Below are 13,582 nucleotides of genomic sequence, written 5' to 3'. Positions count from 1 at the left end.
GAAGAAAACACAAGTTGGGACATGAGCCAGGCAAACATTGTTGGCTATTACACAAGAAGCAAAATTTATTAAAAACCAAACTTATGAATTTAAGTATACCACAATTTAAAAATCCTCCAGTTCCAAAGAAAATAAGCACACAAAGTGATAGAAAACACTCTCAAATCGTATATTCAATAAGACTTGATATATTATTTATAGAATATATACAGACATTTCAAAATGAAAAGGAAAAAAACCCAAGTTTCAAAAGGGACAGAAGAACCAGGCTCTATGGCTCAGGCCTGTAATTCCAGCAGCTTGGGAGGCTGAGGCAGGAGCATTTTGAATTCAAAGCCAGCCCAGCAAAAGTGAGGTGCTAAGCAACTCAGTGAGACCCTATCTCAAAATAAAATACAAAATAGGACTGGTGGAGATATTGCTCAGTGGTTGAGTACTCCTGGATTCAATCCCCACTACCCAAAAAAAAAAAAAAAAAAAAAGGCGATGGAAGATTTTAACAGACATTTTACCAATGAAAAAAGTCACATGGAAAATAAAGCTCACAGAACATGGTCTAAAGCATTAGAAAAATATACACAGAAACCAAAATGGAACTCTTCATATCAAAAAGGAATGACAAAAATTAAAAAGACTTGACAATTAAAAGTTTTGTCAAGAGTGAAAAACGGGAACTCACAAATATTTGCAGTGGAAATGTAAACTCATTACACATTACAGGAAAATCTTTAACTCTTCAACATACACCTATCATAAATCACAGCCACAGTCACATATTTGCAAGAAAAATTAAGGACTATTTCCACACAAAACATGCATATAAAATATTCATAACATAATTTTCAAACATTGACACAAACTAGAAATAACATAGATGCACACCAGAAGGGGAACAGATAAAACAAATGTACAAAATCCCACTACAATTCTACACAGTAATAATGAGAAAATGAGTATCAACACAAAATACATAACAGATGAAATTCAAAAATAGCTATGCTAATAAATGAGGCTGGGTAAAAAAATTACAAACTGTATTATTACATTTACACAGAATTCTATAAAGCAGAAGCAGATGAGAGGTTGCTGGGTTATGGGAGAGGGGCATGAGGGAAAGACTGCACAGGAAAACATGGGAATTGGGGCAGCAATGGCTACACATATTAACTTGTGTGTGGGGAAAATTTTATGGAGACTAAACACATATATACATATGTACATATGTGTGTATGTATACTTGTATGTTTTAAAAGTCACCAAACTGAATATTTAAGATATTCAATATTTAAAATATTTACAGATATGCATAAATCAGGACTACTTCAAGAAATCTTCTTCCCCCTGTAAGTCAGGTTAAAAAGAACACTGACAAAAAAGAAGTCAATTTCCAAAGGCATATTCATTAAAAATTTTATTAAAAATATCTTAGGCATTATACGTTCATACAGAAATAATAACCACATTTGCCTCAAAAAAATAAATATTGGGAATCAGTCAACAACAGAGGTAAAAGACCTCTACAATGAAGACTACAGGACACTAAAGAAAGAAATCAAAGACTTTAGAAGATGGAAAGACCTGCTATGCTCTTTTTTTTTTTTTTTTTTTTTAAGACTACTGTGCACGGGACAGCTTTCCTCATCTTTCATTGCTGTTTCATCATGAATACATGGGTTCTCAATGGATTTGTTGGTGTTGACTTTATATCCTGCTAATTTGCTTAATTTGTTCGTACTTTCTAGAAGCACTCTGGTGGAGTTTTTGGGTCTTCTAAATATACAATCATGTTGCTCGCAAAATGTACAGTTAGGCTATTTATTTGGTGATTTTCTATTCTTTCAATGAATGAGCCAAATGCAATGAACTTTTCTCTTAGAACCGCCTTCATAGTGTCCCAGAGATTTTGATATATTGTGTTGGTATTCTTATTTACCTGTAAGAATAAAATATATGTTTTTCATCTGGTCAAATCCAATTATAACATTCAGCGAATTTTTTTATGATTCTTTTTCCATAGTGCAAATTAAATGAATGCACAATAAAATCTGTCAAAACACAAAAATTCAAGAGATCAATATGACTACTCTAACGGAAATAGAGCTAATTTAAAGTAAATCAGTTTGTAGTGCAACAAATAAAGGGTCTTGCGGGACCCTGGAAGAACTACATAGACTTCAGACCCCCACGCCTTCAGTAAACAACTAATCTCTATGAAAGAAAGGAACACCCTAAGAATTTAAAGTAAGGACCTCCAAAACTCTGCTCCTCCACAAAGCAATAAAAGAATATGGAAACCATCACCTTTTCAGGGAACTTTGGAATTATTCAAAACAGAGAAAAAAAGTAGAAGTATTAAAAAAAAAAAAAAACAGTTGAATAATGGTAAAAACAATGAGTCCTGAGGAGCTTTATCTTGTTCCAAATATATATCTACCTCCCTCACTCCATAATACTCTTGAAAACCAATAAACTCACCAGTTCTGTGGATTTTTTTTTGAAAGTCATCTGATCATTTTATTACCAACTCCACTGTTTCAAAATTCAACTCCCACAGGTTTTCCACGGTTTTTATTCCAAATTCACTATGATCATATGAAAGTGAGTTAACATGATCACATTTACCTTTCAATTACAAAATCAGTCCTAATTTTAGAAGAAAAAAAATGGCTTGCAATTAAATCATACTATACATGAAATGGAATGACAAGAATCTATAAGATATTTTTGTAACAATAGCTGGCCACATTTTATTATCATCTGCTCATGGAACTCTCCAAACTAGATACATTTATGGCCATTTTTATGGATTTTTAAACATCAAGAAAGGGCCAAACAAAACTCAAAATCACCAGAAGCCTCATTCCCACAAAATTCTATTACTTAAACTAAGTTCAGTGAGCAGCTCCATTCTCAGGATTTGTCTTTATTTTATCTGACTCACAACCCACTGAATAAGTAGTGCCTTTTCCAAAGGAAAGGTAGGGGGGAAGGACAGCAATGGTTTAGTCTCACAGTGGCCTAAGAGAGTGAAACTAGTTCAATGAACAAAAGGGTAATCAAAAAAAAAAAAAAAAAAAAAAACTTTAAAGGAAAAAACGGGAAAGAAATATATACCAAGACTTTGAAAAGCTCTAACATATTCCACAAATCTAAAATCAAATACACACCCACAGGGCTGTGTCAATGCCAGAAAAAAATATAAAGAAATGACTAATCTGTCTTCTCTCTGGCTAACAGTAACCCTTTGCAGAAGTAGAAAGTGAAAAGGGGATAACTGCTTGGCCGAGCACTGAGAACACACTGGACTGTGAAAAAGTCCCTTGACAGACACTGGCAGACATACCAGCTCAAGATGCCTAAGGTAATCTGTGTTTTCCAAAAAGTACATTAAACAATGACTTCAGTGGCAACATATGACAAAGAAAACAGACAGCATAGAGTTTGTTCAGGAAGTCAAAAACAACCATGAACAATAAACAGCAAAAAATGGAGGACATGGTGACAGAGATTCTGATTTCCACATGGGTCATATTTTATTTTTTCAATTGTTGCTTTTACAACCAATAGAAAAGAGAGAGAGAAAGAGAGCGAGAGGGAGGAAAAAAAAAAAAAAAAAGAGAAGCGTTAAATTGCTCCTGTGGAATCCTGCACGATGGAATTGCTAGGGGGAAAAAAAAACACAGGATAGAAAAGTGCACAAAAAGAAAGGAAAATGTATTAAGTAGAGAAAAGTAAGAAAATTACAAGTCAACAAATAGCGAGCATCAATAAATGGATTTTTTAAAGATAACCTCAGAAAAATTTAGAACACCATGAAGTGTCAAGCAGGAATTCACAGGAAAAAAAATTAAAAATAAATAGAAGTAGCAGTGACAGAAAACTTAAAATATGATGAAAACCATTAGCCTCAACATTTGTGAACCTCAACAAACAGCAAGAAGGATAAACTCAAAGAGATACATACCTCAATTCAACACAGTGACACTATCAAAAGCAAAACACAAAATGAGAATATATGGAAAGCACCAAAAGAAAGTTATTCATCCATGATAAAACACACTCAGCAAGACTGCCAGCTGACTAATTCTCAGAAAGAGTCCTTGCCAGAAGGAAATGGGATGACATATTCAAAGTGCTAAAGAAAAATAATTGTCAAAACACATTGTCAGAAAAAAATTGTGAATGAAAACAAGAAGACATGAACCCAGATAAACAAAAATAAAAGAACTGATCATTAGTAAATGTGCCCTACAAGAAACATTAAAGAAAGTTCAAGACTAAAACTAAAAGAGATCAGACATTAACTCAATACCACATGAAGAAAGAAGAATAGCCGTAAAGGGAACAATGTAGGCAAATAATAAGAAAGTGAAAATATATTTTTTGTGTATGACTCTTTAACCCCTCATCTGATTGCAAGGATTCTACTTTAAACAATAATTTGTATTTATGTACACGAGATTTACCAAAACATAATATGTATGACCTTGACAGCATAAAAAAGAAAGAGAGGGAATGAAGCTACATAGGAGTAAAGCCATTGGCCACTATAAAAATTGAGGTGGTATTCATTAGATTACACTGTGATAATATGTGTATTTAGTTCCACCCTTAATGTAACAAATGAGAATGTGTAAATACACACAAACACCTACATCCATTAATTAAAGACAGAATTTAAAAGTATGAAAATACCCATTTAACATATGTAAGGAAGCAGTAACAGAGAAATAAAACAACAAAAAAAGACACCAGGATAAATTAAAAATAGGCACAAATTGGCATAACCTACTAGTCAATAATAACATTAAAGTTGGCCCCCAGGCTTGGACTCCATGGGCTCAGTCTTCACTAGTTCCTGAGATAATGCTGCCCAAAGCAAAGGAGATATGAAGTCGTTTCTGGGGCAACATGATGGTCACCTGCCCAGAAGTCTGGGAATTTAAGAAGATCAAGAACTGGTTCAAACCCATGTAAGTGCCATGGTTTGCCATTCTGATAAAACTATCAGGTCCTTTACTAATGAGGTACAGAGTTCTGGTTCACTCAGCTCCTCTGGAGGATAGCAGTCCTGGCCCAATGCCTCTGGGACAGAATCGGATAGTGAAAAACTGGCTGCAAGCTTGGAAGAGCTTTCTGATTTCAAAAATAATGAAAAGAAGTTGACTAAAAAGTAGATCGACTACCTCAAGGGCAAAGAAACTTACTATGAACGAAATCAACCAGAGGCCAGACTTCAAACAGAGATCACTGGACTGTCTGATGAAGCATAGCATGCCCTGCAGTCTTGCTGCACCACTGAGATAGTCTAATCCATCACAGAGTGGGCTCTAAGAAGAACAGCACCAGACAGAAAACGCTGCAGCTTAGATCCGAACCAGAGGCTTCAGAGATAAACGCCTTAACCTGTATTGTTCCTAATGAACTTATGAACAGAATCTATTTTAAAAACGTGAGGACAACACTAAAATAGGTGGCAGCAACAAAGCAACACATTTCTTCACAGTGTCCCAACTGTATTAAAAAAAAAAGCAGAGTTGGCTCAGTCTGCCTGTTTCCAAAAGAAAAAGAAGGCTTTACTGGAGTCACTTCTCCAAAAGAACGTAGATGAACATTCATACCACAGACATTATCACCATGTTGGAGAAGCACATTGTGGCCTTCCCAGGCTTTCAGATGACCCTACAGTAATCTGGAAAAGTTGAAAGAGAAAACTCAGATTGGATACTCTGGTTTTGAAAGGTCAGACACCAAGCAGAAGCCTCTTACCCACCTAAACAGGAGACGGTGACTATTAATGATAATATGTAATGTGCATACATGTTTCTGTTATCTATTTGAATAACTGACATTTCTACAGGCAATTTTGGAAACTAACATAAGACTTTGCTATGCTTTTGTCATAGATTTAAGGACTAAGAGTTCATCCAGTATGTTTTTCAGGTAACATAAGGCAATGCTGTAGTTGGAATAATGACAAAAAAATCTTTTTACAACAATCCAGGAGATAAAGTGGTAGACTGGATTAGGTTGTTGACAGTAGAGAAAGAAAGAAGTATGGAGATATAAGAGATATGAAGGAAGTTATAATTGTTTTGGTGATTAAATGGTTATGGGGATTAAATAAAAGGTAATGTTAAAAAAATCATACTAAGGTATTGATTTGTACACTTGTTTGATAATTGATTTCATTAAGATGGAACCACTACAATAAGACCATGTATGATGGAGTAATCAAGACTAATTATTTGCACATAAGTAATTTGAGGTGTATTTGAGGTACACACACTCAAGAGTTGAAGAAAACATTAGTCTAGAGGAAAAGTCTAGAGATTTTAAATAAAGGGGCAGGTAGGGAAATCATTGGCATTTGTTGCAAATTGAAGTCAGAGATGTGGTGAGCACCTCTGGAAGAGAACAGAGGTAGAATACAAGCAAGGGTAGTACCAACTGCTGAGAAATGCCAATAGTTAATGGCTAAGTAGAGGAGAATAAATTTGCAAAAGAAGTTGAGAAAAATTATTATAGAGGAATAAAGGAATCCAGGAGTGTGTAATAGCATACAGGTCAAGGAAAGAGAATGTTTTAAAAAGGATGGTTTGTCTAAGCCTGTCAGTGTAACAGAGAGATCACATAAAGATGATTTAAACATGTGTTGGGCCCTGTTGACCTTAGCCACAGCAATTTCACTTACATAAATGGAACAGACAAAGTAGGTTAGGGAAATAAATGTGAAGTAAACAAATAAAGAATATGAATATAGACTACTCCTTACAAAGTTTAAGTGTTGGGGGGAAAGAGAGGTGAACAGAGTTGAGGGAAGAAAGTCATTTTGGTCATGAAGAATATGAAACTTCGATTGCCCATCCTAATTTCCATTCAGAGGAAACAACACCATTCCCTGAGAAATATGGAATTCTGAAATATTTATGGAGGAAAATATTACTTGGTATTCTGAAAAAATCAAATTATTTATTTATTATCTCTATAAAATATAAAATCCTAGAGTTAGTGACATTAGTAAGAGGTCATTTACCTACACGTCTAACATCTAAGCTATTTATGTGAAAGAAATTTGTAAAAATCAGCTCAAAAGAGTCTTTGTATCACATTTTAATTTTATTCTTGAGTTAAGACGTTCATTTATATAGAAAGATTTTTCCTGTTAAATTTAGCATATATCATTTTAGTAAGTCATTTATAAATAAAATGGAAAAAAAATTATGATAAAAAAATAATGACAATAAAGGTCATTAATTTTAACTGGACTTAATTAATTAATTAATTAATTAATTAATTAATTTTAATTGGACTTAACACTCCAATTTAAAAAAAGAGATTGAAAAATGGATTTTAAAAAACATTATCCTTTACAATGACACAGCCACATCAATGTTTATAGCAGCTAAATTCACAATAGCTGAACTATGGAACTAACCTAGATGTTCTTCAATGGAGGAATGGATAAAGAAAATGTGGTATATATTCAATGGACTATTACTCAGCTTTAAAGAAGAATGAAATTCTGGCATTTGCTGGTAAATGGATGAAGTTAGAGAATATCACGCTAAGTGAAATAAGCCAAGCTCAAAATACCAAAGGCTGAATGTTTTCTCTGATATGCAGAAGCTAATTCACATAAGGTGAGGGGGAGGGGAGATAGGAAAGAATAGAAGTTACTTTATATTTAATAGAGGGGAGTGAGGGAGGGTACGGGGTTGGAGTAGATAGTTGAGTGAAACAGACATTACTACCTCATGTGCATGTATGACTGCATGACCGATGTGATCCTGCAATATGAGAGATTACAATTTATTTATGTATCATCTATCAAAATGTACAAATGCATTCTACTGTCATGTATAACTAATTAGAACAAATAAAATTAAAATATTAAAAAAAACATTATCCAACCATATGCTAAGAGAGAAAGATAAATGTTAGACTAAAAGGCTCAACTAAGTGAAAAGTATAAGGATGGAAAGGATGTAATTCTTAAACGGTAAAAACAACAATTCAACTGACATAGCTATACTACTATCATGGAAAACAGATTTTAACACAAACATTGTTTCGACAAAAAAAGGGCATTTCCTAATGACAAAAAGTTAATCCCTGAAGAGGCAGCAATCAAAAGCATATAATGCACCGAAAATGAAGCTCCAAAATGCAAGACAGAAAATCTGACAGAAGTAAAGACAAAAGGGAACATTTCCACAGTGAGAGTTGAGCACTTTAAAAATCTCACTTTCAATAATGAATAGAACTAGATATAAAATAAATAAGCAAAGAGAATATCTGCATAACAACATAAATCAACTAGACTAACAGCTATCTATAGGACATGCCAGGAAATAAAAACCATTTCGAGCACACAAAGAATAGTCTCCAGGACTGACCATGAAAGAAGGAAATTAAAGAAAACCTTAGAAGATGGAAAGAAAGCCCATGTTCTTAAATAGACAGAATTAATATTGTCAAAATGGACATACAACCAAAAGTGTTATAGAGATTCAATACAATTCCAATTAAAATCCCAATAATGTACCTCACAGAAATAGAGAAAGCAATCATGAAATTCATATGGAAAAATAAGAGACCCAGAATAGCTAAAGCAATCCTTAGAAGAGTGAAACAGGAGGTATCACAATACCAGACCTTCAACTATACTACTGAGCAGTAGTAATAAAAATGGTATGGTACTGGCACCAAAGCAGACAGTAGATCAATGGTACAGAATAGAGGACAAAGAGACAAACACACATAAATACATTTATCTCAGACTAGACAAAGGGGCCAAAACATACACTGGAGAAAGCATAGCCTCTTCAACAAATGGTGCTGGGGAAACTGGAAATCCATATGCAGTAAAATGCAATTAAACCCCTATCTCTCACTCTGCACAAAACTCAACTCAAAATGGATCAAGGACCTAGGAATTAGACCAGAAACCCTGCACCAAATAGAAGAAAAAGTAGGATCAAATCTTCATCACGTTGGCATAGGACCAGACTTCCTTAACAAGACTTCCAAAGCACAAGAAATAAAAGCAGGAATCAATAAATGGGATAGATTCAAACTAAAAAGTTTTTTTTCCAGCAAAGGAAACAATCAACAATGTGAAGAGAGAGCCTACAGATTGCGAGAAAATCTTTACCACTCACACTTCAGATAGAGCACTAATCTTCAGAATTTATAAAGAATTCAGAAAACTTTATACCAAGAATACAAACAACCCAGTCAATAAATGGGTTAAGGATCTGAGCAGACACTTCACAAAAGATTTACAAGCAATCAACAGATATATGAAAAAATGTTCAATATATCTATTAAAAAGAGAAATGCAAATCAAAACTACCCTAAGATTTCATCTCTCCTCAATCAGAATGGCGATTATCAAGAATATAAGCAACAATGGGTGTTGGTGAGAAAAGGTACACTCATATATTGCGGGTAGGATTGCAAATTGGTGCAGCCACTCTGGAAAGCAGTATGGAGATTCTCAGAAAACTTGGAATGGAATCAACATTTGACCCAGCTATCCCACTCCTTGTTTTATACCCAAAGGTTATAAATTAGCATACTACAATAACAAAGCCACATCAATGTTTATAGCAGCTCAATTCACAATAGCTAGATGTGGAACCAACCTAGATGCCCTTCAACAGATGAATGGATGAAGAAACGGTATATATACAATGGAATATTACTCAGCCATAAAGAAGAATAAAATTATGGCATTTGCAGGTAAATGGATGGAGTTGGAGAATATTGTGCTAAGTGAGATAAGCCAATCCAAAAGAAGCAAAGGCTGAATGTTTTTTCTGATAAGTGGATGATAATACAGAACGGGGAGGGGAGTACAGTTAAGGGAAGAATGGAGGAAGGATGGACTGTGTAGAGGGAAATGAGAGGTAGGGAGGCAGCAGGGGAAGGAAAGATAATGGAACCATCATTAACCCTATGTACATGTATGATTACACAAGCAGTGTGACTCTACTTCATGTACAACCAGAGAAATTAAAGTTGTACCCTATTTGTGTACAAAGAATAAAAAAAAAAAAATACAAAACAAAACACCTTGAGAGGAATAGAAAAATAAAAAGAACATAAGCAGACTCATGGGATCCAGCTAAAGCAGTACAAAAGAGCGAAATTTTTAGTAATAAACATTTATATTTAAAAAGGTCTCAAATACACAACACAATTTTCCCTTGGTAACTAGAAAAAAAGCAAATAAAGCCCAAAACTAGTAAATGCAAGGAAATAGGAACTCCAACAAAAATAATGAAATGTTAGAAAAATAAACAATGTCAACAAACCAAAATTGGTTTTTTGACAATATCATCAAACGGAGCAAACTGTTGACTAGGCACATCAAGATACAAAGGATGAGAAGATGGCAGCAACTAAAATAATTAGTGGAATGAAAAGAGGTTTCTATTGACTTCAGGGAAAAAAAACAGGACTTACAAAAAACTGTAGATATTTTTGTTACAATAAATTAGGTAAATTGGAGAAAATGGATACATTTCTGCAAAGAAAAAAACTGAAAATGACTGATGAAGAAACTGAATATGTTGAATAAACCCATACACAGTGAAGACTGAATCAGTAATCAAAAACCTCTCCAGGAAAAAGTGCTCAGGCTCAGATTGCTTCACCAGTCCACTGTACCACACATTTAAAAAAGGATCTACACCAATCCTCCATATGCCACCAAAACGTTAAGAGGAAACACTTCCCAATTCAATGAGGGCAGTATTATTCTGATATGAAAATAACAAAATTAAATAGATGAGGACAAAAATCCCTTATAATAAACACAATAATCTTCAACAAAATAAGAAATCAAATGAGCAACATTTGAAAACTATTACATACGACAAAAGAGATTTATTCTAAGAATGCAAATTGAGTTTGACATACAAAAATGAATATGTACTATACTTGAAAAAAATGACAACACCATCTTACCATGTCAATTAATGCAGAAAACAAACTTCCTACTATTCAACATCCTTTCAGGCACGCAAAAATAATGTTTTAAGGGAACTTCTCCAACCTACTAAAGGTCACCAACACCAAATATTATAGTTAATAGTGCAGGACATCAGTAATAAGGCACAACATAAGCTCCTAAGATTTCTAATTCAACACTGTACTAGATCTTCTAGCCAGTCACTAAACTCAAAAAAAAAAAAAAAAAAAAAAAATTAGATTGGAAAGAAACATGTATAAATAACTTCACAGATGATACAAATTTGTATACAGAAGTATCCTAAGGAATACCCACACACAAAAATAAACTACTCACATTAAGAAACAATTCGAAAAACTTAGTGATGATAAAGGATAAATCAAATATATTGCTGTGTACTTACAATGAGGACTCAAAAATGCAATTATAAAGATAAGTTACATATTTAGAATAACCTTTAAAAAAATATGTGAAGACATACTCAGAAAACTGCAAAACATCTGTAAAAGAAACTCAAAGAAAGGCCAGGAATTCCGAGTTTATGATCAGAACACAATACAGTTAAGAACATTTGGTGCAACCCCTATCTAAATTCCAGTCTACCCCTTTGACAAAACTAGTAAGGTGATACTAAAAATCCATATGTAAATGCAAGAATTAAGAATAGCCAAGAAAGAATAGTCTTGAAAAAGAATAAAGTTGGAAAACTCCCATTTCTCAACTACTACAAAGTTTCAATAAACAAGATACATGGTACTAACATCAAAACAGAAGTATAGGGCTGGGGATGTAGCTCTGTTGGTAGAGTGCTTGCCATAGATGCACAAGGCCCTGGGTTAAATCCCCAGCACCACAACAAAAACAACAGAAAGAAGTACATGTTAATGGAACTGAATTGATAGTGGATAAATAAGCTGCACATTTATGGTCAATTCATTGTTCAACAACTGGTACTGGGACAGTTAGATATCCACAAAATAAAATGATGGATCTGAATTTTAGTGATTTGGGTTTTCTCTCGTCTTCTCTTTGTTAGTGTGGCTAAAGGTCTATCAATTTTGTTTATTTTTTCAAAGAACCAACTATTTATTTTGTCAATTTTTTGTATTGTTTCTTTTGTTTCAATTTCGTTGATTTCAGCTCTGAGTTTAACGATTTCCTGTCTCCCACTACTTTTGGTGCTGGTCTGTTCTTCTTTTTCTAGGGCTTTGAACTGTAGTGTTAGGTCGTTTATTTGTTGAGTTTTACTTCTTTTATTGAATGCGCTCCATGAAATAAATTTCCCTCTAAGTACTGCTTTCATAGTGTCCTAGAGATTTTGATATGATGCTTCTTTGTTCTCATTTACCTCTAAGAATGTTTTAATTTCCTTCCTAATATCTTCTGTTATCCATTCATCATATAACAGCATATTGTTTAATCTCCAGGTGTTGGAATAGTTTCTGTTTTTTACTCTTTCATTTATTTCTAACTTCAATCCATTATGATCTGATAGAATACAAGGCAGTATCTCTATCTTCTTGTATTTGCTAACATTAGCTTTGTGTCATAATATATGGTCTATTTTAGAGAAGGATCCATGTGCTGCTGAGAAGAAAGTATATTCGCCCTTGGTTGGATGGCATATTCTATAAATGTCCGTTAAGTCTAAATTATTGATTGTGTTATTGAGATCTATGGTTTCTTTGTTCAATTTTTGTTTGGAAGATCTGTCCAGTGGTGAGAGAGGTGTGTTAAAATCACCTAGTATTATTGTGTTATGGTCTATTTGGTTTCTGAAATGTATGCAAAACGAAATCCAAACTGGCTCAAAGACCTAATAAGAGGTAAAACTACAAAAATTCTTGGAGGGAAAAGAACAAATATTTAGGATCTTAGATTAGGGAATGGTTCGTATACATAACAACAAAAGAATAAGAAGCAAAAAGGAAAAAAGATAAATTGGGACTTCTTCAAAACCAAAAAGTGTGTGTGTCAAAGTAAATAAAGGGTCAAGGGAAAGAGTAGAATGAACACAAATCATAGATGTGGTAAAAGGGCCTGCCTTTCAGCAGAATAAGGAAGTCCAAACTCAACAATAAAAAGACAGCTGAAATCAAAAACAGGCAAAAAGATCTGAATATACATTTTCCCATAGAAGTCATTAAAAACAGATAATAAGCACATAAAAGTTGCTGAAAACCATTAATCTTCAAGGAAAATCAAGTCAAAACCTCAATGAGATCTCAAACTCATTAGCTTGGCTATAACTGAAGAGATGATAACAACTGTGGATGCAGGTTAGAGAAATTTGAACACATACATTGCTGGTAGGAACAGAAAATGGCACAGCAAAGACGTTTATCTGTTTGCTGAAAGGAAACTTCAAATTCAATGAGGTCGCCTAGTACCCAGATCTTGACTTATAAGTACAATTCTCCATTAGAAGGATCTAAGGAAAAAGCTATGATGTGGGATTAGAATAAGGAAATGCTCACAAAATGATAGAACTGTATCAAAAGAACACAGAGGGCAAAAGGAATTCGCATTGACCAACCTGGAGAAATCTGAAAATCAAAAATATTCATCGTGGGAATGAATTATAAATACAGAATCCATGTA

The 13,582-nt window shown here is 33.8% G+C and overlaps 1 protein-coding gene and 1 pseudogene across 9 annotated transcripts in view; one reads left to right on the top strand and one right to left on the bottom strand.

The window, feature by feature from the left end:
* The window catches only part of ZNF407 (zinc finger protein 407), a 432,266-nt gene that overhangs the window by 264,134 nt on the left and 154,550 nt on the right, over positions 1-13,582 (bottom strand). The window lies entirely within an intron of this gene.
* Positions 1,651-7,099, top strand: LOC306642896 (uncharacterized protein C8orf48-like; annotated as a pseudogene). Its single transcript has one exon. The product of its transcript is annotated as an uncharacterized protein C8orf48-like (transcript).

This window comes from Sciurus vulgaris, assembly GCF_902686455.1.
Source record: "Sciurus vulgaris genome assembly, chromosome: 13".
Taxonomy (NCBI): domain Eukaryota; kingdom Metazoa; phylum Chordata; class Mammalia; order Rodentia; family Sciuridae; genus Sciurus; species Sciurus vulgaris.
This window is presented reverse-complemented; position numbering and strand designations above follow the sequence as displayed.